This window comes from Triturus cristatus, chromosome 4_2 (genome assembly GCF_964204655.1).
Source record: "Triturus cristatus chromosome 4_2, aTriCri1.1, whole genome shotgun sequence".
NCBI classification, from domain to species: Eukaryota; Metazoa; Chordata; class Amphibia; order Caudata; family Salamandridae; genus Triturus; species Triturus cristatus.
The window spans coordinates 534,203,458-534,219,809 of NC_140586.1; positions in this window are offsets into that span (position 1 = coordinate 534,203,458).

Sequence of the window (16,352 nt, forward strand, 5' to 3'; positions counted from 1 at the left end):
ACCGCAATCAGGCTGTGGACTGATCTCTTCTTCTTCCGATTGACTAATCATTCAACTGAGGACTCTGGTTGGCCCTCCACTGGGCACCATGTAATGTGGGGTTTGCATGGCCATGTACTGCTCCGACATGCCACAGAATGTGAATAGAACATTCCAAAACACACAGATGTGTCATGTCGAGGTTCAATCAACTATAAAAGTATGGATGAATGTAGGAAGATCGATTGCACAAAAATGTACACCCTGGGGAATGACATCAATGCGCATGTTTGACCCGACCCACATGGCCAATTCGATGACTGTGAAGGTGTGAACTAGCTGTGGCCTCATTGCTCATGAACAATAATCTTGCAACCACCGAAGTAGCCCACGTCCATGTATTATATGGGCTGTGTGTAAAAATATCACATTCGGTAGCAGACCGAGGTAGTGTCGCCCATCACGTGACAACAGGACATCTCTTCGCAAACCCACTCACATTCAACTGTGTGGACACTGCCTGTTTTGATGGATCACATTGATCCACATGGCAAGATGTTGGACACCATACTCACATTGCAGAAGACACGTAAGTGCACAGGTCTACCAGCAACTATCCCAACCACAATGTCTGACTGACAGAGGTGGAGCTGGCAATGGGGGCTCACCCCTAAGTGGAATGCATCAGGCAGTCCCTCCCTGTGTACGGACAATGCACATTGAGGCTTACAATTTGTCATTTTAATCAACACTCATCACAGTTGAACAATAGTGAAGTTGCGTAGACTTTATAGGCATGTGCATGTCAGTACATGCAAGACAAGGGTCACAACATGCAGACAATTCTTTTGACACTAACAGGCAGCATAGGAACATGTAGAGGTGTAAGAAATGGGGAGGCAGAAATGAACTCCAATCATTACTGATGGCAACGGTCTCAGCCCACCTTGCCTTGCTGGACGTGTCATGTGATGTTTGGCATATGCTCCTTGTTGTGTCAGGGGACACAACTCACAGCTCATGGGATCTGCATAGTGCTGTACCACCGGACTGCGCTGACTGTCTGCTCTGCTGACAGTGAGCAGGTGGAGGTGTCCGAGAAGGTCACATGTAGTACTACATTGCCATGTGTGTACTGTCCCTCCAGCAGTATGTCAGATTTAGGAACGTTGCCAAGCGATGCTGTGCAGCTCCGCCCATGGGACTGACTCACCTTGCACAGGTGTGTGTCAACACGCATAGGTGCACGCACATGCATTCTGAGTCCAGGTGAATGCAGCCATGTCCAGTTTTGTGGTGGGATATGTGACCACTTCTCCAAGATGCAACACGGTGTTGGGACCTGTGCTCTGGGTTACGATAGGTTGTGGCCGCAGGAACGTGGTCACTTGTCCATGAATACGAGTGCAGCTTCTTGTGCAATCAGTTCCAAGAGTACGCCATTGTCGACTTCAATGAACACGAGGGCGACCCAATCCATTAACTGGTCTGGACAGGTGTGCTTCGTCCACGCAGTTTCACCAATCCGCAACACAGACCAATAGGGGAGAGCCTCGATGTGGTCACTGCACACGAGGATTTGTGCAATCTCCCATGCCCAACTGCCAGCACATACGCCAGACATCAAGGTATCACGGTTACTGTCCTGGTCATGGGCCAACAGGGGGCACACACACAAGTCATAATCCAGTTCAGCTACCATTGTGTTGGATAAGAAGACATCCATGGGCCACTGAAATGTGCATGATCGACAGTGGAACCAGGGCTGGGCGCAGGTGACGTACACAAGACGGAAGCTCAGACGGTAACTGATGCGCAACACTACCAGTGGCAGTGTCCCCAACAAATGCAGCATTCGGTCACTGTACAGTCCCACGTGAAAGGCGTTGTGCATGTCCCCGGGATGTCCTGCCACTGCGTTTGTGGCTCTGGTAGTACCGGCACTCTTCTGACCTGCAGCAGATATGTGGATGACATGCCACAGCTCGGAGCAATGAGTCGTATGTGTGTGCAACATTTGGAAGTATGGGTTTTAGTGTACATAAGTGTCAAGGGCATTCCATGCCGAAGTACCTTAAGCAAGGACATATGTGTGTGGGGTGTGGATACGTTGCTCTTTCATTGACTCTGTGCGTGGTGTGGGAGTCATCAGCATCTGCAATGGTATCTCTCTCGGGGGTGACAACCGCAGACCAAGGTCGGAGGAACAGATGTCCTTCTGCCTTATGTATTTTGACAATGAACCTTTCATCCTTAATGGTAGTCTGACTACTGCTTGCATTCTGGTAATGTGATATGGCTTTCGCACTGATATTGATGCTGGGCCTTAGGCTCATGGTGCACCAATGGTGATACACACACAACAGTTGGCATGTATGAGGCAAGTGTCCAGGCGGCATGGCGCTCCTTGTACTATCTCTCTCCCTCTCTCTCTTTCTCTCTCTCTCTCTCCCTCTCTTCCTTTCACTCTCTCTAACTCTCTCTCTCTCTCTATCCTTAGATGAGCGCATGACACACCTTCTCATCTTGAATTCTGTCTTGCAGTCTGTGACTTACAGATTGTACATGGAAGACCCGCCATGACTCTTCCACATAGTGGTTTTGAGTTAACTTTGGATCTAATATTTGGTTTGGAAATTCATAGTGGAATGAATCATTCTCCTTTTTCTGGCCACACATAAATGTTAATTGTTGTGATTGTGCGAAATCAGGTGAATTGTTTTGTTCATGATTTCGTAAAGTTGATGTGCAGTATCTTTGTCCGGGGGAGTGCCCGGGGTAGGGCCCTGGGGGGGGTCCTGGGTGTGGTGGCAGTGGGTGTTGTGGCCCTCTTGGGGCTCTGAGCTGCATGATCAGTTGCTCCATGGCATCTGTTGTTCTTAGGTGTGGCTCTGGGCTGGGCTCCCTTTTCATGGTGCAGGTTGTCCTCCAACTTTACACCAGGTCAGAGCAGGTGTTAAATCCCTGCTGCTAACACGCCTTATCGCCTGTTTTGTGATCTTATCGCCGATCTGACTGGTCGTTGAGATGTGGTGTTGTCGCAGCTTTTTCCATGGAAACGCCTATTCTGCATCTCATTAGCGTTAGTTGCCAGGGTCATCTGTGGCGATGTTTTTTGCGGCTGCAATTGCGTGAAAACTGGTGGTTTGGGCTCTTAACACCAGCTTGTGAATAGGAAGATACATTTATCATCACTTTGGCTGAGATAAAGTGCCGCTAACTTGGCGATAGGTCCTTGAGAATATCCCCCTATATGTATTACTTATAATTTAAAACATTTTTAAATATTTTTAACTGTGTTTTATTTTAGTTATATGTGTTATTTACTTTATTTTACATTATTTTTTATAAATAAATAAAACAATTTGTTAACAACAATATTTTTTTATCGATCTTTTTGTACTTACCATTATGTAGATAGGACTTCGATATTCTGGACATCAAAATTCTTGTGTCGATATTTCTGTAGGTCGATATTCTGGCTCTCGATATTCTGTCAGTGATCCCACTCGTGGTTACAGGGGTTCTTCTCCTTACATTCAGATGATAACAAGTCACACATCTGTGGCACAATTCCTCAGCTAAAACTCTAAATCAAGGGTTACCCCCATTCTGCCTGAACAGTCTCATCATTGCATCCCTTTATATGTGTGCAGGCCCATTCTAATGTGTTGCCATGGGGAATAACAGGCTACCAGGCAACACAGGCCCTCCCTCAGCTGATACCCAGATCTCATTTGCCTCCTTAACACATCCTGCTCTGACCCATCCTTGGTGCTCTGTCTCTGATATTTCCTCTTGCAATCTCTTGATTACACTGAAGTATCAGTTACTGGCAACAGCATTGAAAAGGAAGTGTCCTCATCAGATTCATTTGCATATTCTCCATTACATGTGCATGCCACAATTGCACAATACCAAACAACTTAATCGGTGTATCTGTTTCCAACAGTCACGTAATAATTTCCACTCCTGTGAGCTACGTATTTAACAGCTGAAATTTCTCATGGCAACTGTAATCATCACAAATTCTCAATTTTGGATAGGAGATCTAGATGAAGTCATAAAACCCCCTCAGTGATCATAACTGTCCAAAATCATGGACCACACCAAAGCCATATTGACTATCTGTAAATATTGTCACTCGCAATGGATCTGCAAGATAACAAGCTGTGATAACGGTGACCAGTTCTGCCACTTGAGCAGAGGTATCACCTCGAAGCCAGGAGGCTTTTACCACTTCCTGAATTGTACAGACAGCATAATCTGCTCTCAGATTCCCCTCATTATCCCTTAAACATGAACGAATATTACATTGTTGTGCTCATTAAGGGTTTCATCCTTGACATCATGACAGTTGTGCTCAACCTCTTTCCCATCAATCTCATTTTCAGGCAATGGTAACACTGTAGATGGATTAAGAATCTGACACTCTTTTAAAATGACATTTTCTGCTGCAAGAATCAATTATTCATGTTTTGTATACTGTTATTTGTCATATATTGAGTCTTAGTCAGGATGAGCAAAATCTCCACTGAGTGTGGGACAATTACTATAAGAGGATGTCCCATGACTATGCTATTGCTTCTTTTAATACTGACACTAACCGGAGCAACCACATTAAGGCAGCCAAGCAGTCCTTCAGCAACAGGGTCAAGGGTAGTTGAAATGTATGCCACAGGTGTTTGAGGGTCTCCATGCAACTGAGTAGGCACTGAAAGAGTGCCGCCCATCCTTTCACTGCAAAACAAAGTGAACATTTGACTGTAATCAGACATTCCTAATGCTGGGGCACAACAGAGACTTTTTATCAACTCTATTAAGGCTTTTAAACAATCGTTGTCCCATGGAAGAGGATCAGGCACAATTTGTGCGTCGGTCTCAGTAAAGGCTTGCGCACTAGGGAAAAGTTGGGTATCCATTGTCTATAATATACTGTACAGGAACTGAATTGCAGGGCATCTGTAATGTCTCAAGATCCTTTCTAGATCTGATTAAATATTGATGGGCTTTCTGTATATCCCTCTGGGACTCTGCACCATGCCAAAACTCTGTTTTGAAATTTAAATGAGAACTTAAATTGACTGTCCTCATGCAGTGGGATTAAAAAGAATATCTGGCAGATGCCCACTACAGTGAACCACTTGCCATCACATGGAATATGAAACAATATTGTAGCCGTATTCGGTACTATGGGGCAACATGGGATGACTATACTGTTAATTTTTCATAAGTCCTACATGATTCTGTGTATGCCGTTTGACTCCTGCTAGCCCATGATCAGCAAATTGCAAGGACTACTGACTATTTCCCTCAAAAATCATTGCCATCGCATTGGTTCAGTCACTGGAGTGATTTGAGCTACTCTCTTGGGTCTTGGGTGTGAGATGGGATAATGACATTCTCAGAAATTGAGCATTTGATTTAAACATTATTCAGGCAGGTTCTGCACCCTCAATAAGTCTGATGTCTTTCCCTGAAAGATCCCATACTTCAGGTTTCATAGTATCTTGTAAATTGGTAGGTAGGTCCTCTAGCATTCTCACAGGCAGCAATGTAACAGCTGATCATTGTCTGCCCATTTTAAATTCAACATCTTCATCATGCATTTGAAACTTGACACCCTCTGTTGTACAGTAAATTGTGCAATTTAATTTGCACAAAAGATACCTTCATAACAGATTTACAGGTCTTGAATCAAACACAACAAATCCTCTTCAAATGAGATATTTTTCCAGGGCCTTGTTTGAGACAGGGTAGTTATTTGCTTATTTGTGACACCTACAACTCAGATCTTCTTTCCTGAGTGGGGTACAGGGACTTATGCTGTTCTAACAGTGGAACTGTCAGATCCAACAAATACTCCTCGGAACCGGAGCACTGCTCAAAGGGGTCCACCTCCTGTTATCCCTGACTCTGAGAATGATCATACACAGAGTAACGGGAGAGCAGGCGAGGGAAAGGGTTTAGTGGCAAGGAACAGCAGGGAGATAGATGTCTGAAATAAACAAGAAAACATGTTAGCATTCAGCAAAACCCCTACTCACTGGTAAGTCTCACTTGTGAATACTAAACATCTATATACCTTGTGTGAATACCCAGGTAGACCCTGCTTCTAGGAATGCCACATCCGGTATATCGAAAGAAACCACAACCCTGCTGTAACCTGTAACCACAAAAGGAATAGATTACACCTATCATCTACTCCAACATGACACTATTATGGTAATGCATGGAACTAATCATGGATCTTACATACCTCATGCATTCAACTGAAGTAAAAGAAAATGTGAACATCCAGAGATGTGAAGCTGCAAAAATAGGTAAGCTTCATTAATCCAAAAGAAGAGTTAATTAATAGATTGCATTTACTCCTGGTCTTCACGTTCACTCTGAACGCCAATCCAATAGAACGGGAAAAAAGTAAATACTCAAGTTCAGGTTTATTCCAAAACCAATGCAGTAGGAGAATGCTTTATCTTAACTGAAGCCTCATGTACGAGATCAATGCAAGAAACAAAACGAGGGGCAGCAAGAATGAAAGGAAAAGTAACGTGTCTCTCTCTCACAAGTAAATGTACCTTTTTCTGATCCGTGAAAGGAGCATAGTCAAATCAAGCAACAAAAAGAGAGGCTGACTTGCTCACAGCCAAATGTCAACCGGACCGCTCTTCTGTATTACTTCACTCAGCCGAGCAAAGAAGCGGAACCAGGCAAGAATGAAGTCCTGTTCCGGGATTCGTAATAACACTACGGAGTTTCTAAAATAAGAAGCAAACCTCTCCAACAAAGGAATCTGTAGTAAATAGGCAGATCCAAATAGGGATGAGTCGGTAGTTTATTAGCTACATGGACAGCAGAGACAACAGGACTGGCTCTGCCAACAGCTCCAGCGAGAATGTCCACACATCATTACTAGGAAACCTTTAACATTCTAGATCATTACAACAAGACAGGTTGCAGTAAGGCAGTAGGTAAACTGGAGTACAACACATCTTCTCTTCTCACAAATAATAAAAACAAAACAACATAAAATGCAAAAAATATATATATATATATATAAAGAACAAACTAAATGAAACACAAAAAACCTTGAGAACAACAATAACATCTTATGACCTGTACCTGGCAGGTTTAACAATATTTCTAGAACTTTTTCTTGAAGTAAAATGATTAACACAAGGAAGCAAACTTCCTTTTGAAAAAGAAACATTAGTACAATCACAAATTTTAACTATTCCAATAAGGTTCCACCAATGTCCACCATCAACCATAACAGCATTACCCAATATTTTGATAACTTTAACAGGCGGACTAAATTTGCTGTCACCTTTCTTAGAATGTACACCACTTTTAATCTTAACAGTGTCTCCCACCTCCAATTGAGTCATTTTTACACCTTTACGGGCATCAAACCACATTTTTTGTTTAGATTGAGATTCAGACACATTCCCACTAACTAGGGATAACAAATGGGCAACATCTGACTTAGATCTTACCCATCTGCTCATCCAAGCAGGTCTGAAACTAGTGTTTGGTTTACGACCTCTCAATAACTCAAAGGGTGAGATCTTGGTAACAGAATGTGGTGTAGTTCTGTAAAACCATATCATGGCATTAAGTGCTTTGCAAACATCATGACCACCAGCTCGTGCCCACCTTACACATTCACCCACCACCCGATTCATCCTCTGAACCAAGCCATTACTCTGTGGGTGATATAACGAGCTTCTTTGGTGTTTAACACCAGAGTCTTTTAGAAAAGATTCAAACTCTGCACTAACAAACTGTTTGCCATTGTCTGAAATCAAAATTCCCTGAAAACCCTCTCTCAACAACATATTTTGGAGGAAATCTACAAGAGCATAAGTGCTGGCATCTCTTACCAACTTGATCTATGGCCATTTTGATGTATAATCCATTAAAACTAGAATGAAACGAGCCCCCCCTGGGAGAACCTCGTAGAGACCCATCACATCTATTCCCAGTTTTGACCAGGGATTTTTGGGGCATTCAAAGTGCATCAAAGGTGGAACAGATACCTTTAGACTTTTGTCAGAAGCACCACAAACACAACAACCAGATACCATGGAATCAATCTCAGAATCCATACCTGGCCACCAATAGACATCTCTGATGCGGTGTTTAGTGAGTGTGGTACCCAGGTGACCCTCATGAACTCTCTCAATAATAGTTTTCCGAAATAGACCATGTGGAACAAATTTATCTCCCCTAAGTAGCAGTCTATCTTCAATGGAAAGTTCATCTTCAATTTTCAAAAAAGGTTGCAGAGGAGCAGAGAGTACCTTTTCTCTTGGCCACCCACTTTTGACAAAACGAGCTACCTCAGACAACACATAGTCAGATTCCAGAGCTCTTTTCCAATCATCCTCAGAACCCAAACTTAAAACAGGTATGTCAAGCTCTGCCACTAAACAATCATCACAATCCTCACTGGAAAATTCTTCAAGATTAACATCATCAATCTCATCTGACTTGACAGGAAAACGGGATAAAAAAATCTGCCCTCCCATTCTTTCCTCCAGCAATATGTTGAACCGTGAACTGGTACTGTAGCAGTTTGGTAACCATTCGCATGATCCTAGGTGAACAGCATTTACTCACACTTCCACCAAAGATGTTCACCAAGGGCTTATGATCTGTCAAGAGCTTGAAGCGTTTACCCCAAACATAGGGCCTAAATTTCTCGATAGCCCATGCACACGCAAGCAATTCCCTTTCAATAACAGAATACTGAAGTTCAGGAGTTCTCAGTACTCTCGATGCAAAACATACAGTACTTTCATTGTTATTGTCAATCTGCGTCAAAGTTGCACAAATTCCAACTTGACTAGCATCAACAGTCACACAACAAGATAAACTTGGATCAAAGGGTTTGAGTATGGGCCCATCACATAAAGCGGACTTTACGGATTTAATGGCGACTTCACAATCGTGGCACCAGTCGAATTTGACTCCTTTTTTTAGTAAATTGCTGATGGGACGAACAACTGTGGCAAAATTAGGAATAAACTGCGAATAATGCTCACATAGACCCAATAGTGACTTAACTCCCGCTTTGTCTACAGGGTCTGGTGATTCTGCATTAGCTTGAATTAGACCTGGACGTGGACTTACCCCTTCTTGTGATATCACATGTCCCAAGTACTCAATTTTAGTGCACATGAATTTACATTTTTCCTCCTTTAAGACAACACCACGTTTCTGGAAAATGGTCAACACCTTTCCTAAAGCAATGTCATGAGAAGTAACATCTTTTCCAAAGATAAGCACGTCATCTTGAAATACAAGTACACCATCAACATCTTTTAATATACTGCCCATTATCCTCTGAAAAACAGACGCCGCAGACGCAAGTCCAAACGGCATGCGACAATAGCGAAAGGTTCCCAGAGGTGACACGAATGCAGTTAGATGGCGTGACTCAGGATCAAGTTCTACCTGATGATATGTGCTGGCCAGATCTAATTTTGAAAAATAGCACGCTCCTTTTGTGGAGGAAAATAAGTCACTAATTTTGGGTAACGGGTGGGAGTCAACCCAAATTTCCTTATTTAGGGACCTCAAATCCACATAAACGCGAAGATCTCCTCCCCTTTTTCTTGCTACGACCAATGGAGAGAGCCACAAGGGAGCGTTTGTGGGTTCAATGATCCCTTTGCTACATAACTCTTTCAACTCTTTTTCCAAATCCTCCCTCACACTGAAAGGAACTCCTCTGAGTTTGTGTTTGATGGGGAGAGCACCCTCCTTAACAATTATCTTGTGTCGGAAACCTTTCATTTTTCCTAGCTTGTTGCTGAAAACCTCAGGATACTTCTCTTTCCATCGCAAACCAAAATCTTCACAACCAACCACTAATACTTGCTCTTTTTGACCGGGTTTGAGTATCATCCCAAAAAGGCCCTGATGAAACCAACCTAATATATTGAGTCCTTTTACTGCGACATACATTTTTCCTTCAATTCTCCTCCCCTTGAATTCTAATTCGTCTTCAAAATAACCTACTAAATCTATTCTACGCCCCTCATATGATACTGGCGAATGATCAGGGGGAAGTAAAGATTGACAACCACTCCAGGTTTCTTCAAACAATTTTTGTGTGATCATGGTGATCTTTGCTCCAGAGTCGACCAAGAGTTTGACCGTATGGTTACTAATCTTGATATCTACAATGGGATCAATACATGTGGAAGGATCCCCAGTGACAGCCTTGGAAGAGGAACTATGATCAACAGAGTTCAATTCATTATCACATCTTATAATAGAAACCACTTCTAGGTCTGACTCATCATCCGATTCCACACTGCAAACTACTGGTTTGGTTACATTCTTTCTTTTTAAACAAATTTTCACAAAATGACCCATCTTTTTACAGTAGTTACATATGACATTGTTAGCAGGACAGCGTGAACCTTTGACATGTGGAGGATTACCACATCTAATGCACACATTTCTAGAAAAGGATTTAGTAGAGTTATTGCTATCTGAGTTAGGTCTTGATGCTTGATGAACTGACTGAGGACTTACTACGCTGTTTAACATTATTATTACTATTAGTGGCAACAACATTAACTGCATCCTGTGGTTTGTCATCAAGTTCTTTGAGGGTTACCATGGAAGTCTCTATGCTTTTTGCAATTTTTATAATTTCAACTAGTGACGGATCACCTAACGTTAGCAACTTTTGGCGAATGGTTTTGTCCTTGCACTAACATACAAACTGATCTCTGATTAATTGATCTGTAAAGTTCTCGAACTTGCACTCAGCTGCTAATCTGCGCAAAACAGAGATGTAGGCATCAACATCCTCTCCTTCAGATTGTTTTCTTTTAAAGAACTTGTACCTCAAAACCATGAGGCTCGGTTGTTTATCAAATCTAGTTCTCAATTTAATGACCGTCTCTTGGTACTCGTCAATTCCATTGAGTTCTTCTTGTGAAAGAGATGGTAAATGTTTGTGAATGGATCTACCATCAAATCCTAAAGAGTGTAGCAGGAGACATTTTCTCCTCTCTGCACTGAAACGTAATGCACCTATGGCTCCTAAATATGTTTGGAAGGCGTCGTACCAAATTTCCCATCTTACAGGGGGATCACCCGGTGATTCAAGGAATGGAGGTGGCGGACTGACGGATTGCATATTGCACAATTCTGCTAAGGTTGGAAAATTAGAGAGAGAAATGGTGGAAAATCAATAAAAATGTTGTGACTATATTGTAATAAACTGGAACAATAGGTATAGAATTGTATGGTAGCTACATAAATATTCAATAAATTAACTATACAATTACTTCTGACACTGTGAGGTGAATGGATCAATGAATGCAATAAATTTCATAAGACAATGTGTACTACCGTTATGTAAGAAAAATTGTTACTCCAAAAAAAAAATAACAGTGTAAAACTGTATACTAATTGGTATTGTATGTGTATCTTAAGTCACGAAGATGTACTTGTACTAAGGAAAACAAAATCATATTTGACTGGAGTAACTTGCCAAACACACTTAAGAACTCAGATTAACATAAATGTGTGTGTGTCACCGAAAAATGATTAACTCAAGGTGTGCGTGTCACCGAACTCAGGATGAACGCACTTAATTTGGCATAAGACAAATATTGTCCTTTACTTTAACGTAGACTTGATTAATAAAATGGTGTGCGTGTCACCGACACGCGTTGGTGTACTGAAATGCTTTTGTCGATTTTCACAGACACGCGTTGGTGTAATGAAATGCTTTTGTCGCTTTCTTGAAATGGTGTGCGTGTCACCGACACGATGCTGTAATATTTATTTCACTGAAATATCTTGAAACGGTGTGCGTATCACCGACACGCGTTGCCAAGATACCGTGTTTTGCTTGACCAATAGAAACGCTTTCCTTACTCGTTCGTGCTTACATCAATCAGACGTCGGGTCGGAATGCATGCAGAACATGGAGGTTGATTAACAGGAAGGCTCGAGGTGTATGGTGAACGCGCTATGTCTTCAAAAATAAACACGGTGAGCGTGCTGCGACTTCAGTTAAAATAATGAAGGATGATGGCCGTCTATCTGTAGGACACGGTCAATTATTCAATGTCATACAAATTGAAACGCTGCAAAGCCAAAAGAAACTCAGGGAAGGCCTCAATGTTCAAACACAGCTGAAAACGCCGTCAGAAGCCAAATCCAACGCAGCCTCCCGAACGAAAGGGCAACTCTGCGATCCAAACCGCAGCAATACTTGACCTCAAACAGTAAACAGCGAGGGTGAAAGTGGCTAGGGCCAGAGGGCAGGCAGCGGATGTCACAGCAACGAAGAAATAGTCATAATGAGCTGGAGGGATTTAAAAAAAATATGCCCAGAGGCAAATGTCAAATGCCAAATGTCAGTATTTTGACAGTGTGACTGTACTAAGTCACAGTAACGCAGCGCAAACAAAATACCTTACACTGAGTGAGCAGGAGATCTTCCTTAGTATACACCATAACATTTTGATTGAAGATCTTCTCCTTATTTAGAAGATGGCTGCGTGGGTTCTTCCATGTAGCTAAATCGTCGCCAAAATTTTGTAGTAAATAGGCAGATCCAAATAGGGATGAGCTGGTAGTTTATTAGGTACATGGACAGCAGAGACAACAGGACTGGCTCTGCCAACAGCTCCAGCAAGAATGTCCACACATCATTACTAGGCAACCTTTAACATTCTAGATCATTACAGCAAGACAGGTTGCAGTAAGGCAGAAGGTAAACTGTAGTACAACAGAATCCTTCTCCCTTACCCCAGGAAGATGGACAAGAGGGTTTGCTGGTGCCGAAAATGTTTCTCCCTTCTCGGGGCTGGAGTTGGCGTTCGAGAACCGTTGAACTCTCAACAAGAAACAGCAATATGAAAAGAATTATGCACAGCGTTTCTTGTGCGTCATACGCATTTATTCCAAAATGCCTCAGCGCTAACCTTCCTGGGAACTGTAGTTTTCTCGGGAGGTTGCTGTAGTGCTAGGCAGGCACTGGAAGTTCGTAATTCCTCACAAGAACGGGTAGTGCAGGTGTCAGTCAAAAATGACACATGGTGGCCATTTACCTCACCTTTTACAAATGGACCACTCTGGTCCACCTCTAAAACTGCGCCAAGTACGCAAACTTTGTCCCCCCTCAGTCACTGTCAATGTGAATTGTCGGAGTCAAAACTATTGCTCTCTAAGGGGCTCATTATGATGGCAGAGGGACCGCCACCGCCGGGCTGGCGGTGGCGGTCCCTCCGCCATCTGGCTCCCATTTCCCCCCACCACATTAGGATGGCGGGGGAATCGTTCCGCAAGTGTGGCGGGCGCTCATGCTTCCGCCACAGGCAATCGTTGCGATTGCCTGGCGGAGCGGTTCAGACTGGGGATATGGTGGGGGTGTCTAGCAGGCACCGCCCCCCAATCACAATGCTGGCTTCAGTGTGGGGGGAGGGTCTATCTGCACTGGAGGAGTACCCGTGGTACCCCCCTACATTATCCTGCACCATGTGCCATTTGTGCATTGCGAACGGTGCTGCAGCCAGCAGCACTGTCCGCAATGATCTGGAGACTGGATGCACCCACCATAGTGGCAGGCACATCCTAATACACTGAGCGGGACAGCCGCCTTACCGGTGGGCAGTCCCAGCTCCACAGCGATGGCGGGCAGACATCGTCATGAGCCCTGACATAGGGAATTGTTGACATAGATTCTGAGTTTGAAAAGAATTTGGGCTCGCTCAGTTTACTTGATTCATATTAAATCTTGGGTTTCCTGTGTTATGTGGAGCCATCGAAGCTTGCAGAACCTGCAACATTGGGGCTTGCAGCTGATTTGGAAATTGCATTCGCTGATCAGGGAAGTTCTGCATCTTAGTCAGTTTAACATTTTGCATTTGCCCATTACCACTTACTCTATTAGTATTCTATTTACATTCCCATTTCCAATGCCAGAGCTTGTTACAATAATGACAAGGAGTCCATCTCCTCAACGTTTAAAATCTGCACCTGGATTTGGAGCAACCAAAACACCTCAACGTCTGCCTTGTGGAACGCCAACTCTACTTTGCATTGTTTTACCTCCACTCTGGTAACCAAAACCATACATTCCACCAGCATGTCCCATATACGGATGACTTAGAAACCCCTTCTGAGCTAACTTGGTCTGTGCAAGAATCAACTTCTCCTTAAGCCTATTCTGCTTAGTTTCCTTTTCATCATTACAGTATTAAGCACTCCTCAGGATCTCATTTAAAGGTTTAGGGGCTGATTGAGATGTTGGTGGGTCAGGTCCCAGCATCACTTTTTCAACAGTCTTCCCGGCCACCGACTTGGCAGTCCACCTGCTGTATTTAGATGTCTGCAGGTCTATGGAGGGAAGATCGTTGGAATTCCGCTGCTTCTGCCAGAATCTTGCTCCCACATTGATGGCATCAGAGGCAGAAGCGGCTGTTGGAGGGAGTCCAGCCAATATTCCCACCGTCCCAATTACAATGTACCTTTCCATCGAGGCAACTGTGGTAGGAAAACCTCCAAACTTGAATTGGCAGCATGGAAGAAAAAGAGGTGAAAATGTAATTTGTTTTCCAGTTTCCAAATTCCATTTCCATTTTGAACCCATTGTCCAGGTTCTTCTTGTGCTGCAGCTACTTCATCATGACACTCACCAACCCCGTTGTCACTGGAATCTAAGGTAGGCCTCTATGTCACCTGTCTCACTATGGTTCGTGTGTTAAAATGTGCGTTCGCCTCATGTATGTTAACATTGCTCCACTTGCAATTTTATTATCTGTCATGCATAAGTGTTCATCTAACAAATTATCATGGTAAAATAAACACACCTGTATTGACACATGATACAGTGTGGTGCTGGGTGTGGGTGTTGGGACTGTGGTGATTGTGGGTTTATATTCAATAGTGTATGTATGTTGTTGGTGTGCAATGCTATATGTAAAAAAAGGGCAAGACACATTACCTACATGTACATTATGACACATTCACAACATATACGTGTAGTGAGAAAATGATGAGTAGTACTTACCTGTCTCTGCACCACCATAGCCTCACTCCATCAGGACTGCACCACCAGAACACCGCAGGCATGACGAGAACATCTAAATTGGCTCTACGCAAACCAGCCGACATGAAGGCGAAGGAGTTCTGTGAGCCAGCAGAGAAGACCTCCACTATGACAGTCAACTGCCTATTATGGCAACTTCTAAATACACTGGGCAGACTACCATCAGCTTGACAGAGTATTGGAACCACTGCCGGGGTGGGACGAAGGTAGTCCTGCCACAATCCAAATCAGGCCCTCAGTCTGCTAGCAAATCACATTCTTCTGTATGTGCATACTGATTTCTGGGTGAAACCCAAGAACGAGCTGTGAGACAAAGATACCATATCTCCCCTTTGAGGATTTTCTTGTCCACTGTGCTGTTTAAACACCTGTAACAATTGTTCATAACAGGCATGCACTGATTCTTTAGCTTCCTGAGTCGTCTTGTTAATCTTTAACCAATCAATATGCCTTGTCGAGACCTTTTCTTTCAAGAAAGTACGCACATCATTAGACTTTTTCATCACCATAGAAGATGGCGAACAAGTACGCCGATCCCTGGCTCTCTGTACGTGGCCATGGTACGGCTATCTTACACTAGGCGTATAGATCACTCGACACCACAATGTCAAAAATAGGTATTCATATCTGTCCTTGGGTGGAACATTGGGCAGGATTCTCTCTCAGTTTGGGGAAGTTATTTGTGAATGCAGTAACATCACCTCGACTCCATGGCACATGAACATACCCTCCAACTGTTATCTCTCTCATTAGGAAGGCAAAAGACTCACCTTCACCTAGGATTACTGGAGGTGGTTTGCCATTTACCTCTACGGTATCTGGTTGTTTCTTTTTCTTTCACTGCTTTTCCACCTGTTTGCTCATTAATCTGTCAGAACACTCCATTTCCAAATGCATTTAACCAAGTTGGCAATGTGTAACTTCATCCTTGAAGATCTCATGGTGATAGTCGCATTTTCATCTAGTTGTGCCGTGACATTTTTCTGCAAGGGAATACTTTTAGAGGGATCTACCTCAGATTTTCCTGCCACTTCTGTTAATTTTTCATGTGTGGTAGCTGCATGCCTAGTAACTTATTCACTTTACTCTACTCACATATATCATCTCTCTCAAGTGTTAATCATGATTGCGTGCTCTTATTCTATAGAAAGCTTTCTATCTCTGTGAAGTGCTCTGATACCCTAACAGGTCACGTCCACACTCTATAAAACACTAAGGGCCATATGTACGTAGCCTAATACCGGTCGGTAACGGCCGATTTTCGGTAATTATACCATTACCG